This window comes from Salvelinus namaycush, unplaced genomic scaffold (assembly GCF_016432855.1).
Source record: "Salvelinus namaycush isolate Seneca unplaced genomic scaffold, SaNama_1.0 Scaffold3, whole genome shotgun sequence".
NCBI classification, from domain to species: Eukaryota; Metazoa; Chordata; class Actinopteri; order Salmoniformes; family Salmonidae; genus Salvelinus; species Salvelinus namaycush.
This window is the reverse complement of record NW_024059896.1, coordinates 24,518-41,053: the sequence shown is the minus strand read 5'-3', so window position 1 is coordinate 41,053 and position 16,536 is coordinate 24,518.

Sequence of the window (16,536 nt, the reverse complement as noted above, 5' to 3'; positions counted from 1 at the left end):
TTAAAGAAGTTCATGAAACCATTCAGTCATGTATGTACAGTGGGGAGAACAAGTATTTGATACACTGCCGATTTTGCAGGTTTTCCTACTTACAAAGCATGTAGAGGTCTGTAATTGTTATCATAGGTACACTTCAACTGTGAGAGACGGAATGTAAAACAAAAATCCAGAAAATCACATTGTATGATTTTTAAGTAATTAATTTGCATTTTATTGCATGACATAAGTATTTGATACATCAGAAAAGCAGAACTTAATATTTGGTACAGAAACCTTTGTTTGCAATTACAGAGATCATACGTTTCCTGTAGTTCTTGACCAGGTTTGCACACACTGCAGCAGGGATTTTGGCCCACTCCTCCATACAGACCTTCTCCAGATCCTTCAGGTTTCGGGGCTGTCGCTGGGCAATACGGACTTTCAGCTCCCTCCAGAGATTTTCTATTGGGTTCAGGTCTGGAGAATGGCTAGGCCACTCCAGGACCTTGAGATGCTTCTTACGGAGCCACTCCTTAGTTGCGCTGGTTGTGTGTTTCGGGTCGTTGTCATGCTGGAAGACCCGGCCACGACCCATCTTCAATGCTCTTACTGAGGGAAGGAGGTTGTTGGCCAAGATCTCGCGATACATGGCCCCATCCATCCTCCCCTCAATACGGTGCAGTCGTCCTGTCCCCTTTGCAGAAAAGCATCCCCAAAGAATGATGTTTCCACCTCCATGCTTCACGGTTGGGATGGTGTTCTTGGGGTTGTACTCATCCTTCTTCTTCCTCCAAACACGGCGAGTGGAGTTTAGACCAAAAAGCTCTATTTTTGTCTCATCATACCACATGACCTTCTCCCGTTCCTCCTCTGAATCATCCAGATGGTCATTGGCAAACTTCAGACGGGCCTGGACATGCGCTGGCTTGAGCAGGGGGACCTTGCGTGCGCTGCAGGATTTTAATCCATGATGGCGTAGTGTGGTACTAATGGTTTTCTTTGAGACTGTTGTCCCAGCTCTCTTCAGGTCATTGACCAGGTCCTGCCGTGTAGTTCTGGGCTGATCCCTCACATTCCTCATGATCATTGATGCCCCACGAGGTGAGATCTTGCATGGAGCCCCAGACCGAGGGTGATTGACCGTCATCTTGAACTTCTTCCATTTTCTAAAAGTTGCGCCAACAGTTGTTGCCTTCTCACCAAGCTGCTTGCCTATTGTCCTGTAGCCCATCCCAGCCTTGTGCAGGTCTACAATTTTATCCCTGATGTCCTTACACAGCTCTCTGGTCTTGGCCATTGTGGAGAGGTTGGAGTCTGTTTGATTGAGTGTGTGGACAGGTGTCTTTTATACAGGTAACGAGTTCAAACAGGTGCAGTTAATACAGGTAATGAGTGGAGAACAGGAGGGCTTCTTAAAGAAAAACTAACAGGTCTGTGAAAGCCGGAATTCTTATTGGTTGGTAGGTGATCAAATACTTATGTCATGCAATAAAATGCAAATTAATTACTTAAAAATCATACAATGTGATTTTCTGGATTTTTGTTTTACATTCCGTCTCTCACAGTTGAAGTGTACCTATGATAAAAATTACAGACCTCTACATGCTTTGTAAGTAGGAAAACCTGCAAAATCGGCAGTGTATCAAATACTTGTTCTCCCCACTGTATGTAAACATATTTACCAGGTATTGCTTGTTACAGAAGACTACTGTTGTACATTGAATAGCCATTCATCACTGTTACACCTCCTTGATGTGATGGTTTTCTATGTCTGTACATAGTGTGAATAGTGGTTTCCAAAAAGTTATTTCTCCCTAAACCAGAATGTTAAATGACCTTTATGATCTTTTGTACCACTATTACTTTGAGGTTCTAATCCCCCTCTGTCAACATCCACACTGTGAACACATCTTTAACATTCATGAACCTTCACTATCTTCATCCTTAAACTAGCAACAATAACTATTGTCTATTGTTATTCTCAATGACCTTCCTGGCCATATGAAAGCCAAGCTAAATACAATGTTTTCATGTCTTTGATTACGCAAACATTTGTTTATTAGATTATATTTCTCATTAAGAATAATGTTGTTTTAATTCTATATGGGTCACGCCTGGCTTTGGTCAGGTGTTCTCTTATGGGTCAATGATTGTAATTAGAATATAGCAATGATGCTCTCTCCTCAACCACTTCCAGTGCCTTTGGAAAGTATTCAGACCCCTTGACATTTTCCACATTTTGTTATGTTACACCTTATTCTAAAATGTATTAAATTAAACAATTTCCTCAGCAATCTACACACAATACCCCATAATGATAAAGCAATAAAATTATTTTAAACATGTTTGCAAATGTATTAAAAACAAAAAAATGTAAACCTTATTTACGTAAGTATTCAGACCCTTTGATATTAGACGTGAAATTGAGCTCAGGTGCATCCTGTTTCCATTGATCAGACTTGAGATGTTTTTACAACTTGATTGGAGTCCACTTGTGGTAAATGCAATAATTATTGGGTATTGTGTGTAGATTGATGAAGAACAAATGTAATTTAATACATTTTAGAATAAACTGTAATGTAACAAAATGTGGAAAAAGTCATGGTGTCTGAATATTTTCTGAAGGCACTGTACAAACATACACATTGAATATTCACCTCACTTTCAAAAAGCTCCATGAGGAAGAAAGGATTCCCAGATGATCTTTTAGATGTTCTGTCTTCAGGATGTTCTGGGTTGATGTCTGTTGGAGAGGGGAGGGGCAGTTGAGTGAGCTGGGGCCTTTTATTGCCCTTCCTCTGGGAGCCTGTCAGCTGTGACATGATGAGAGTGAGAGAGGGCCTACCCTTCCTCTGGGAGCCTGTCAGCTGTGACATGATGAGAGTGAGAGAGGGCCTACCCTTCCTCTGGGAGCCTGTCAGCTGTGACATGATGAGAGTGAGAGAGGGCCTACCCTTCCTCTGGGAGCCTGTCAGCTGTGACATGATGAGAGTGAGAGAGGGCCTACCCTTCCTCTGGGAGCCTGTCAGCTGTGACATGATGAGAGTGAGAGAGGGCCTACCCTTCCTCTGGGAGCCTGTCAGCTGTGACATGATGAGAGTGAGAGAGGGCCTACCCTTCCTCTGGGAGCCTGTCAGCTGTGACATGATGAGAGTGAGAGAGGGCCTACCTTTAAGATATTTTGTGCTGTAAACGTACTTCTATTTGAAGAGTTTTTTTGACCATTCGGGGACCTAATCTCAAACACTCATGAAAACATGAGAAAAATGTAGTCTACACTGAAGAATGTGAATTTGGTCATAAAAACGTTTTTGACAGGGTTGTAATATATTTTTTTAAATAAAATATTATTATATCTTTTTTTTTTTACCTTTATCTAACTGGCAAAGTGAAGAACAAATTCATTTTTTCAATGACGGCCTAGGAACAGTTGATTAACTGCCTTGTTCAGGGGCAGAACGACAGATTGCATGAAAATAAAGATGTTTAAAAAATTTGACATTTTGGAGAGGTTTTAGCAGACTATATGAGAGGCCTAAGCCTTGTTATGGATACATGTCTATAAAGAATGACTGGTATAAGATATCAGCTCCATTTTTGGGGCACATGTTGACAAGATGTTGGGGAATCACTGGAGGGGAATATTGACCAACTGAGCATCTCAGTGTACAGTTCAATAAACACAATAGGCATTTTGTTACATTTCAGTCTTCTGTTATGTATTTAAAGTGTCATATTGGGATGCAAACTCAAATATGAATACATTTAAACTGTATCTGACATGGTACTGGTGTCTTCTTTTTTAAAGCCCATAACCATGTGTGTGAAGTGTAAACAACAAAGGGCACCCCCCATAAAAAGATCCTGCAACAGAAAGCTGCACAATATGTTGAGTAAAGTATTTTGCTTACCATGACTATATCAAACCCTACTTCATGTGTTTCCACTATCATGTATCCTACCATGACTATATCAAACCCTACTCCATGTGTTATCACTATCATGTATCCTACCATGACTATATCAAACCCTACTTCATGTGTTTCCACTATCATGTATCCTACCATGACTATATCAAACCCTACTCCATGTGTTATCACTATCATGTATCCTACCATGACTATATCAAACCCTACTCCATGTGTTGCCACTATCATGTATCCTACCATGACTATATCCAACCCAACTCCATGTGTTGCCACTATCATGTATCCTACCACGACTATATCCAACCCTACTCCATGTGTTGCCACTATCATGTATCCTACCATGACTATATCCAACCCAACTCCATGTGTTGCCACTATCATGTATCCTACCATTACTATATCCAACCCTACTCCATGTGTTGCCACTATCATGTATCCTACCATGACTATATCCAACCCTACTCCATGTGTTGCCACTATCATGTATCCTACCATGACTATATCCAACCCTACTCCATGTGTTGCCACTATCATGTATCCTACCATGACTATATCCAACCCAACTCCATGTGTTGCCACTATCATGTATCCTACTTGGCTGAAGCTTTGATCCAGTGGAAGAAGTATTGAGGAGCAGGGAGGTTAAAGGTCACTTCAGGATACAGCTGTTACTCTACACTATCCCTAGATAATCCAGTAATAAGAGAACATTTCTACATTATTTAGGGCTCTATAACATCTCTATCTATATATAACATCTCTATCAAATCCTTTTTTTTGTTTTTTACCCTAATTCCATTTTCTCCGTTTAGGTTTTTCCAGGTTTCTGATTTGTCCCTGTTTTTCTGTTTTTTCTCTAAATCACACTGTTAATAGAAAAACATCAACTTTTGATGTTCTAAGTCCACAACAATACTCAAACTACATCAGAAGACCACTTTTGAAATAAAATTCAATTTTGTTTGTAGATACCCTTTAATGTAAGTGGCACCAGCAAGAGCCTTGCTTGGTTAGTGGTGTCTCTGTAGCACACATGTGATTGCAGAGTCTGCTGAACAAATCACAACTGGATTGATGCAAATAATCATGATATCATTCTGTCAGGTAGGCATAGACTACTTTGTAGTTAACATTTAATTGACAAGGTTTGTGGGAAAACTTTTCTATCAACCAGAAGATGGTTGTCATTAGCATCATCGCTAACAGCTACACATAGTGGTAGACAAATGCAGTCAGACAGGGGGATTTCCGGGCTGTTTCCTCTTCAGAAAGTTTAAGGAAAATACAAATCACTGAGGCTAATTTAATGACGACTTGCAGGCAGTGGGTTCAGAATAACTATGACAAAAAATGAATACTCATCAATCTGTCACCTAATCTTACCTAATGGGCAGGTCAGCCCTGGAGGAAAGTATTGGCTGTAAGAAGTAAGAGAAAACATAAAATCTGGTTGTTTTTAAATTACTTCTCATGACATTGCTTGCCAGAATAAACATTGTAAATAATACTTTTCCAATCTGCAAATGTGGTAAATTGATAATGTACTAGGCTAATCGACCGGAGCATGAGCTCACAAAGCTCGACGGAGAAAGAAACTCTGGTGAAAGGAGTGGAAGAAGCTTTCAGCATGAATAGGGAGGAAAGGGAGGCTATCACATTGAAAGAAGAAGAGGATGATATTACAGTGAAAGAGGAAGATGGGAAAGAGGTTGTCAAAGTGGAAGAGGAGGAGGTAGAAGCTTTCAGAATCAAAAAGGAGGAAGATGCCATAACATTGAAAGAAGAGAATGTAGTGAAAGAAGAGGAAGAACCTTTTAGAGTAAAAGAGGAAGAGGAGGCTATCTCAATAAAAGAGGAGGAAGACGTTTTGGGAGTGAAAAAGGAGGAGGCTGAAGATCAGATTACCACCAGTGAGTACTGTCTTAAAAACGGGGGCACAAACTATGCAGTTTTTGAAATAATGTGTTGTTTTAAAACCTTTATAGAGTCACAAACCCGGATCCAGGATCCCCCCCATCACAAAAGCTGACTAGCATAGCCTAGCCTAAAGTTACAGGGATATCATAAAATAAAATGTTCATGAAATCACAAGTCCAAGACACCAAATGAAAGATACAGATCTTGTGATTCAAGCCATCATCTCTGATTTTTTAAATGTTTTACAGGGAAGACACAATATGTAAATCTATTAGCTAACCACGTTAGCAAAAGACACCACTTTTTTTACTCCACCATTTTTTTTACTGCATCAGTAGCTATCACAAATTCGACCAAATAAAGATATAAATAGCCACTAACCAAGAAACAATTCTCATCAGATGACAGTCTGATAACATGTTTATTGTATAGCATAGGTTTTGTTAGAAAAATGTGCATATTTCAGGTATAAATCATAGTTTACAATTGCAGCCCCCATTACAACTATCACTAAAATGACTAGAATAACTACAGAGACCATCGTGTATTAGCTAATTACTCATCATAAAACATTTCTTAAAAATACACAGCGTACAGCAGATGAAAGACACAGATCATGTGAATATAGCCAATATGTCCGATTTTCTAAGTGTTTTACAGCGAAAACACAATATAGCGTTATCTTAGCTTACTACAAGTCAGTCACACAGTAGCATTGATTCAAGCCAAAAATAGCAATAACGTTATAAACCACCAAACGCTATTAATTTTTTCACTAACCTTCTCAGAATTCTTCAGATGACAGTCCTGTAACATCATATTACACAATGCATATAGTTTGTTCGAAAATGTGCATATTTAGCCGCACAATTCGTGGTTACACAACGTGTTTAGTGGGCAAAAAAATCAAGCAATCTGTCCGGCGCCATTTTGGAAAGGCACCTAATCTTATCGAAAACTATTCATAAACTTGACTAAAAAAATACTGGTTGGACAGCAATTGAAAGAGAAATTAGTTCTTAATGCAATCGCTGAATTACATTTTTAAAATTAACCTTACTGCGCAATACTGGGTACAATACAGGGTGCGATAGCGCAACGCTACATGGAAAATAATGGCGTCTAATACATTTTTCTTTTTCAACAGAACAACGTTTTATCAGCATAAATAGTACCTACTATTAGCTGAACTCCCATCAGAATCTTGTGAAAGGTGTCCGTTGGCCAAAAGAATCGTTGCTGGGTTGGAGAATGTTTCCCTCGACGTTGCAATTAGCAGTACAGAATGGCATTCGAGAGAGAGACACCCACGTTTCTACAGCGCCATGGAAATAAATACCTGAAAATCGCAATATACTGACCTAAACTGGTATAATTCGGTTCAAAATAACAAGATTATGATGTCTTTAAAGCCTATAGCGAATAAAAACAGAGCCGGATACTTCTAGGAGCTAAAACCAGACGTTCTAAAAAGACATGCCAAGACCCTCTTTGCGTCAGCGCGAAGTCCCAAAAGGTCGGACACCTCGGTTCCAATCAATTTAAAAACTTTGGGAACTACGTAGAGACGTCATTTCAACTCTCCCTATTCGCTAACAGCCAGGGGAAGGCGTATGCAGTGCATCTCAACCAATAGAAGACAGGCAAAGTTAAAGACAGGTCTCAAAGCAGATGATAAAATTTCCCATTCTCACACAGACATAGGAAAAGTGCTCTAAGTCGAGTTCTGTTTCACTTACAGACATAATTCCAACGGTTTTAGAAACTAGAGAGTGTTTTCTATCCAATAGTAAGAATAATATGCATATTGTACGAGCAAGAATTGAGTAGGAGACCGTTTACATTGGATACACATTTGTGCTATGTCGAAATAGCACCCCCCTAGTGGCAAGAACTTTTAACGGGGCATTCTACTTCAGTTCTACACTTGAATATGTTGTTCAGTACTGTAGGAATTGTTTAAGGGGCAATCTGTCATTGGTACATATGTTTTTGGGACTTTGATTATTGAATTCTCATTCTCCATGTGGTGTACATTAAAGTTCACCTCATCTAATATAACAGGCTTTTAAAATTTACAAAAAATATCAAAGGGATGTTAAAGGCACCCATTTTGTGGAATTGACCCTATGCATTTGCAACACAAACAATATTTGACAAAATCATGATGAAAAAGGCAATTTTAGACATATTCATGCCTCTTGATTGTAATAGATGGTCATAAGTTTACGTCTGTTTGCTGTTCTCGTTCACACAGGAGAGAGACGTGACTATCGTGGATCCTTTGGGGAGCCTCAACAACATCCTGATGCTGACGAGTCAGAGAAGAGTCTCTCCAGATCAGAACACCAGATGGTACAGCTTGGTCTGGTCTAGCATACAGCTTTCTCTATGTTGGTCTGGGCTGGGTTTCTGTAAAGCACTTTATGACAACAGTGACATCAGCATCCATTATGATATGTGTCTGTGTCCCCTCTTTATGGTTACCAGGACAACGCTAGCCCTTCCTCCCTCCTGGAGTCCCCGTTTCGTGCCTCTCCCGGTAGCACCTTACTGCTGGGTATGAAGAGGTTGTCTGTGCTGCTAGTGGACTGCAGGAAAACAACGGGGCTGAGTGGAACTGTGAGAGGAGGAGAAGAGAAGAAAGGATCAGATTTGACACATCAAAGTAAGTGCTGTAGTTTAGTTTGAACAAATACAATAGCTCTACCCACTGGTATCGGTTACCAGGACAACCAGCAGAGTTCTGTTAGTTGACAGGAAGATAGACTGGTATCTGTTACCAGGACAACCAGCAGAGTTCTGTTAGTTGACAGGAAGATAGACTGGTATCTGTTACCAGGACAACCAGCAGAGTTCTGTTAGTTGACAGGAAGATGGACTGGTGGATATGGATGTTATGAATATCATAACACTGAAAAAGGATTCTGCCAATGAAAAGAGAGAAACCAATAGACCATATTAAACCTTGATGAAAGGTAGCTTTAGAGAGACAGTTATAAGATGATCCTATGTAAGGTGCTCGTTTTTCAAAAACATTTTCTCAAAATATTATGGATGTTACATTGCCTGTCCCAGTCAACCCCCCTATCTTTATAAGACTGTAGAACAGGAAAACTAAACTCCAGACACTGTTAATTAATTAACTAATACTGGAGGAAAGCTGTGATCAGGCTGCTCACACAAGAGAAAGCTTCAAACTGTAACCAGTGCTGTCAACCTTGTTCAGGTTGTCAGTCAACCTACCAGGGTAGTTACAAACAGTAGAGGAATGAAATCATCATGTTTTGATCATATCTTTACTAATGCTGCAGAAATGTGTTTTAAAGCAGTATCCAGATCCATCAGATGTAGTGATCACAATATGGTAGCTATGTCTAGGAAAACCACAGTTCCAAAGGCTGGGCCTAATATTGTGTAAAAGAGTTCATACAATAAGTTTTGTAGTGATTCCTATGTTGTTGATGTAAATAATATTTTTTGGTCCGTGGTGTGTAATGATGAGCAACCAGACGCTGCCCTTGACACATTTGAAAATGCTTATCCCAGTTACTAATAAGTAACAATGACATTTTGGGGGAAAAAAATCAACAATGACATGTCACCGGTGTCTGACAACGTGGATGGAAAATTGAGGATAATAGCGGCCGATATTGCCATTCCTATTTGCCTTGTCTTTAATTTAAGCCTACTAGAAAGTGTGTGCCCTCAGGCCTGGAGGGAAGCTAAAGTCATTCCACTACCCAAGAATAGTAAAGCTCCCTTTACTGGCTTAAATAGCCGACCAATAAGCCTATTACCAACCCTTACATTTTTGGGAAAAAATAGTTTGGTCAGATACAATGCTATTTTACAGTAAACAAATTGAGACTTTCAGCTTATAGGGAAGGACATTCAATAAGCATAGCACTTACAAATGACTGATTGGCTGAGAGAAGTTGATGACGATAGAAATATTGTTGGGGCTGTTTTGTTAGACTTAATTGCGACTTTTGAAATTATCGATCATAGTCTGCTGCTGAAAAAAAACGTATGGCTTTACACCCTCTGCTATATTGTGGATAAAGAGCTTCTTTTTTTATTTTTTAAATTTAACCTTTATTTAACTAGGCAAGTTGGTTAAGAACAAATTCTTATTTTCAATGGCGGCCTAGGAACAGTGGGTTAACTGTCTTGTTCAGGGACAGAACGACGGAGTTTTACCTTGTCAGCTCGGGGATTCGATCCAGCAACCTTTTGGTTACTGGCCTAACGCTCTAACCACTAGGCTACCTGCCGCCCCAGAGCTACCTGTCTAACAGAACACAGAGAGTGTTCTTTAATGGAAGCCTGTACAACAAAATCAAGGTAGAATCAGGAATTCCCCAGGGCAGCTGTTTGGCACCTGCTTGTTTCAATCTTTACCAACAACATGCCAACGACATTTGAGTAAAGCCAGTGTGTCTATGTATGCGGATGACTCAACACTGTACACGTCAGCTACTACAGCGACTGAAATGACAGCAACACTTAACAAAGAGCTGCAGTGAGTTTCAGAATGGGTGGCAAGGAATAGTTAGTTAGTCCTAAATATTTCAGATGACCTTAAGTTACATGGCCTACTATGCTAATTCTGTAGCGTTATTGTTAGAGGGGGGTAAAGATAAAGATTTTGTTGGTGAGCCAGGCAGGTATTAACCCTAGTTATTAAAGTTAGTTATTACGTATTATAACATTATTGTCAAGTTGTCTAGGTGTTATAATTATTTCAGCTCTGCCCAAACTTGAAAACGGCTTGCTCAACCCGTGAAGGATGCAAAGGGACAACTCAATTCCTTTCCAGTGTTTTATTATGGTTTCGATGCCATTTGTTGAATATGTTGAAACAGTTGATTTGTTGAATAGAGTAGTTGAATGACAGAGGAATAAGGAGTAGGGAATAGGAATAGGAATAGCAATAGGTTGATAACCTAAAACAGAGAATAAACATGCATTATTTTACACAATAAACAATGCATGACACAGCAACAAAGCATGGCTTTGAATAAAGTAAACGTTTAAACAATTTAATCTAGCACTTCTAGCAATTACTTCTGCAGTCAGAAAATATCCACAACAAAAGAAGTCACCACTTCTGAAATGAAACATAATATGAAACATAATAAATAATTCCAAACATTACATACCAGTTGCGTCTTTAGGGTTGAACAATGAGCTGTGTGTATGTTGAGGACCAAACATTTTATACCCATGCTTATCTGCCAGGTGCGCATGTAAAAGTAGTCCCTCCAGAAATCCTGGCTCAATTTTTTAGTTCCACCTGTGTTTTTGGGTTATCTGCCCTCTTGAGGCCTGGAGTTCTTTAAAGGAAGAGCTGCCATTGTGCTCATGTTTTGAGTGTTCTGTTTTTTGACGCAACACCTCCCACTTGACCTCCTGGTTCTTGAACCCAAGGAGGTCACACGAACCTCGGTGTTGGGGCAGGTTCGATTTCAGCTATCGGGCTCTTCCTTCTTCAACAGGAAGTAAAACAATGATGCGTCTGACATCCCTATGAAGAACTGTAGCAGGTATTTTAGTTTGAGAGTTTCTTTGACTTCTCTTGAGCAGGCTTCACAGTTGGGACTGGGTAGCTGGGAAAAGTTCTGACATGCACATCTCTGACGATGCCCTTCTTGTCAATGTTGACACTGATGACTCTGGCTAGTTTGTAGTGACCTCCACGCATTTTGGTCAGCCAGTAGGAAGCCTTCAGTCGACTGGTCACTGACAGCATCTGTGTGTATAGCTCTGGATACCATGCAACAGAAGACAATACCCCACACCTTGAGCTTGGTTTTCTTTTTCACCTCGTCCTTGACTTCATACGGTCCAAATAAGTCCACTGTTGTGTACTCAAATGGTCTGGCTGGTGTTATCCGCTCGGATGGAAGGTCACTCATGATCTGTTGGCACTTTCTGGCCCTGGCCTTTCTGCACATCACACAGTTGTCAACTCTCTTTTTAGCCAGCTTCCGGCCTTTTATCACCCAGGCTTTCTTCCTCATCCGGAGGAGTGTGCCTGCTATTTCTTCATGGTTTGCACCATGGGCCTCTTGAGCTAGGAGAGTGGATATCCATGCCTCATATGGTAGAATTGGTACGGCAGTTTCGTCCTCATCAAAGATCTGGAACCTTCCTCCACAAACTAAGAGCCCAGTCTCTTTATCTCTGTAAACAGCGAGTCTGTTGAGAGTGGTGTCTTGAAAGGTTATACCTTCTTGAGCTGCAAGGAACAAGTCTCTTAGTGCATCTTCACACTCCCCGACAGGGAGTACAGCTTGTTTGGCTCTGGACCTCCAGTTTGTTGAAAGAGCGTCCTCCCACTTTGGTTTATCTGAGGCTGAATTCTTGGTCAACATTTCTTTCCATCTCGTTGCGGCTCTCCAAACCCAGGCAATGACTCGGATCAGTCTGGTCAGACTGCTGAATTTCCTGATGTCAATCAGTTTGGTTACCGCAGAGCCGGCTGGTGATCTTCGGATCCGAGTCTTGGGTTCATCTGGGTTATTTTGCTGTGCATCACTCTGGTTTCTCTTGACCTGCGCTCTGGTCAGTGCTGCCGAGAAAGCTTTCCTTCGAAGTTTGTTTATGCCTTCCTTGGCATACGCGGCGATTTCTTTGGCTGACTTATGTGGCCACTCTTTCACAGGTTGCCTCAGGAATGCTGGTCCATCCTGCCACATGGAATCTTCCTGGAGGTCTTCTGGGGCTGCCCCTCTTGTTATGATGTCAGCATTGTTCAGGCCTCCTGGAATCCACCACCAGTCTTCTACGGATGTGGATTTCTCCAACTCTATTCGCAAAGAAAGTTTGATATCCATAGCTGTCTCTCTGGATTGCTCCCAACACAGTTTGACTGTCCAGTAGATGGAGCCATCGTTCAATTTCTATTCGACTGTGCTTTTCAACGTACTTTCGAAGTCGTGCTGCATAGACAGCACCGCAGATTTCAGCTTTTACTGGTTCTCCCTTTTGGTCCAATGGTGTGAGCTTTGCTTTGGATTCAACCAGTCTGACTTTGATGCCTTGCTGGGTCTCCCATCTTAAGTACACTACGGCTCCATAGCTCTTGTCACTTCCATCAGAGAATGTTATTCCCCAAGGTTTTCCAATCCAGTTGACTGGTGTGAGGCTTCTGTGAAAGGTGATTTGGCCAAGACGTGTGTATTCCTCAAAGAATTGGATGGCTTCTTCCCTCAAATTTTCAGACAAAGGTTTGTCCCAAGTGTCTCGGGTCAGAGTTTTGCCTCCAGCTTCCTGAAACGCCTTTCTGACAAGAATGGTGCCCTTTTGTTTGGCAGGTGTGACGAGGCCTATTGGGTCATACAGGCTAGCTACCTGGCTCAGCAGTTCTCTCCTCGTCAGTGGGTTTGGAGTTTTCCCTCTCACCTCTTCATCAAGGAGATTTTGGCCGACTCTCATTTTCCCTTTCCTCTTTGAGAAATTGATTGAAGTCATGAGGTACAGTTTATCCTCCTCAACAAGGTCTCCAACTCCAAGGGCTTTATTGTCTCCTTCGCTCATTTGGTTTGGGAGAATGAGTGCTGTGCTTGACTGCGCTCCTTGTTCTCCTGGTACGATCTCCTGCCTCCCACTTTGATCTGACCGAACCCAGGGCTTGAGGACGAAACCGCCTGCCTTCAGGATCTCTTCAACCCTTTTGGTGTTCTGGTCCAGCTTTTGCAAGTCATTATGGGAAGTCAGGATGTCATCGACATAGGTATCCTCTTCAAGGATCCTACGTCCCTTCTCCAGGTGAGCAAACATGGGCAGTTTGGCTGTCTCTCTCATAGCCAATTGTGCAATGCACCCTGCTGGTCGATCGCCAATGTTGACTCTGGTGATTGCATACTCTTCAATCTCTTCCTCCTCAGTGTCTCTCCAGAGAAATCTGTGGAGGTGCATCTCCAGGTCTTCCAACCACACAGAATTGTACATTTTCTTAATGTCGCCGAGGGCAGCATGGACGCCTCTCCTGAACCTGAGTAGTACTGCTCGGATGGGATTGAGGACATCAGGCCCTTTCAGCAGAAGGTCATTCATGCTGACCCCTCTAAACTTCTGGCTGCTGTTCCATACCAGTCGCACAGGTGTTGTGAGAGAGTGCGGGTTTGCCGCCACCAAGTGGCTGACATACCATACTGGCCCCTTCCAGCTGGCAATGAGCTCTTTGGTGAGTTTCTTCGCTGCTCTTCTCTCCACCATTTCATGGACTTGAGCTGTGTATGCTATTTTCCACTCTGGCTCTTTTTTGAGTTGCTTTTCTGTTCTCAAGAAGGTGGCTCCCACACCACTCCTGTTGTCAGGAAGGGAACTTGGATCTTGAATCCAGGGGTATTTTGTGTCCCAGTGGGGTTCATCACTGTGAGCATCTGCTTTGATGTAGGTGAGGCCTTTCCTTATGATCTCCAGCTCTCTTTCCTCACTCAGAGTCATTTCCTTGCCTCCTGGTTGACAGTTGCCGCACCGGCATCCTCCACACTTTGGGTCGCAAGCTGCTCCAATGCTGTCCCATTTCCACCACTCCAAGAACTCTCTGCGAGCAACTGTGCCTTTGGTTTCAGCTGTGAACAGCTTAGCTATCTCTTGATACTTGACAGCGGTTGCTCTCATGGATCGAGCAAAGTGTGTTTCAGACCTGTGTGCGGCTATATCCACTTCTTCAAACAGATCTGGATGTGCTCCACCAACAGTCTTTCCTAGCGGGCCTTCCCACAAGACAAGGTCTCCAATCACCTTCACTCTTTGCGGAGCAAGTCTTCCTTCGCGGTGGCTTATCAGTAGCTCAATACTCTCCGGTCTACTCAGATCTCCTAGATTGACTTCTGGGAAGAACTTCTTGAGTTGCTCAGGTTTGATGACTCTGTGGATGTTGGCAATTTCATTCAAACCATAGCAGATAAGCTCATGAGCTCTTTCCGTGCCTATGAGCGTTTTGACCCTCACTCTGAGGAGATATCTTCTGGTTCTAACCTTCATGGCCATTCCTCCGACTCCATGAACGACTAAAGTGATGTTTTCACTTCGAAGATTTAATCTTCTGGCAGCTCTGTGAGTGATGTAGTTTGTGTCCGATGCCAAGTCGATCAGGGTTCCAATTTTTTGTCCTGCATTGGCAGTTACCTTGAGCAGCATTAGAATAACTGGCAATTCTTCTACTGCACTTGACTCAGTCACTCCCAGCTGATTCTTTTCGACACAGGTTGTTTTCGCAGTGATGTTGGTGAATGCTTTCTTGAATTTCCCTGCCATCTCTGGGGAGAGCTTAGATACAAATTCCTCCTGCTCCTCTGTAAGCGTATACCTTCTCACATTGGATTATCTTCTGTCTGAGTCACTCCTCTTGAAATCTCCCTTCAGACAAAGAAAGAAATGATGGTCTTTCTTACAGTCTCTTTTCCTGCACAGGTAAGTGTCTTTGCATTCATCATCTTCTCCATGACAGACCAAGTACCTCTTGCAGGCCCCCAGCTTTTCTACAGCATCCAACTTTTCCACAGGCTTCAGTTCTTTGAAACGCTTGCAAAAGAAGATCTTTTCTCTATGTTTTCATCTCCACAGACAACACAGCCGCCTTTCCTTGTGGAACGTGTGGACGCATATTTTCTCTCCACACAAGCATATTTCTTTTCTGGCTTTTCACTCACTCCCAGCTGCTCTAATTTTTCAAGAATTTCCTCCTGTGTTTTCAGGAATTTAAGAAGGTTTTCAAAGTGATTGTCCGGCGTGACATTATTCCTCGGGTTAACCATGAAGACAAGCCCATCTCGCTTGATGTTGTCAGGTAACTTGCTTTCTATGGATTTGATCACTAGAGGGTTGTTGATGGCTCCTGTGCCTCCAAGCTCTGTGAGATCATCCAGTGCCTTCTCTATAGTTTGGATCATGTCGATAACTTTCCTTGGCTGATTTGCTCTTAAAGCAGGAATTTTCTCCAGATCCTCAATTATCTCCAAGGCAATTGTAGACTTGTTTCCATACCTGTTCTCAAGCACCCTGAACATGTCCTCAGCAGTATTGTAAGTAGACAAACGGAGGTCTCTGCACATTCTCTCATCTACACTGTCAAGGAGTTGGATCTTCTTTACTTCGACTGAGCCTGTTGGTTCCCCCTGCTTCTGTAGACTCTCCCAGTCTCTCCTCCATCGATGGAAATTCCTTTTATACCCACTGAACCTGGGTAAACAGGTTGGTTTTATTCTCAGTGTCGGCTGTGGAGCTGGCACGGGCATCTGCGCTCTCCCTCTGTCTTTATCCTCTTCTGCAATTCTTTGCGCTGTGAGAAATCCTGCCCTCCTTGCTTCAAGGTTGTTTCTGAATGCTTTCAGATCCTTTACTCTGGCTTCCAGCCATTCTTTTTCTGCTACTGGAATCCACATCTCCCACTCTGCTAGACTTGTGATTGCATCTTGGACTTGTGCCTTCGCACCATCCCACCGTAGCTCGAAGCCATCTCTATTTACAGCAATAACAGGTATTTGAGCAACTCCATCACAGGCGGTCTCAGCTTCTTTGATTGCAGACTTCACCTCGTCCTCCCCGTATCTAGGCCATAGGTTGGACTGGATCATCCCCCTGACCTCATCCAATCGTACTTCGCATTCTTGGAATGTCTTCTCAAGTTCAGTCTGCTGCTGCTTGCTCAGGTCAGCTTCTTCACCCTCATCGATTTCAGCTTCAATGTCTGCCA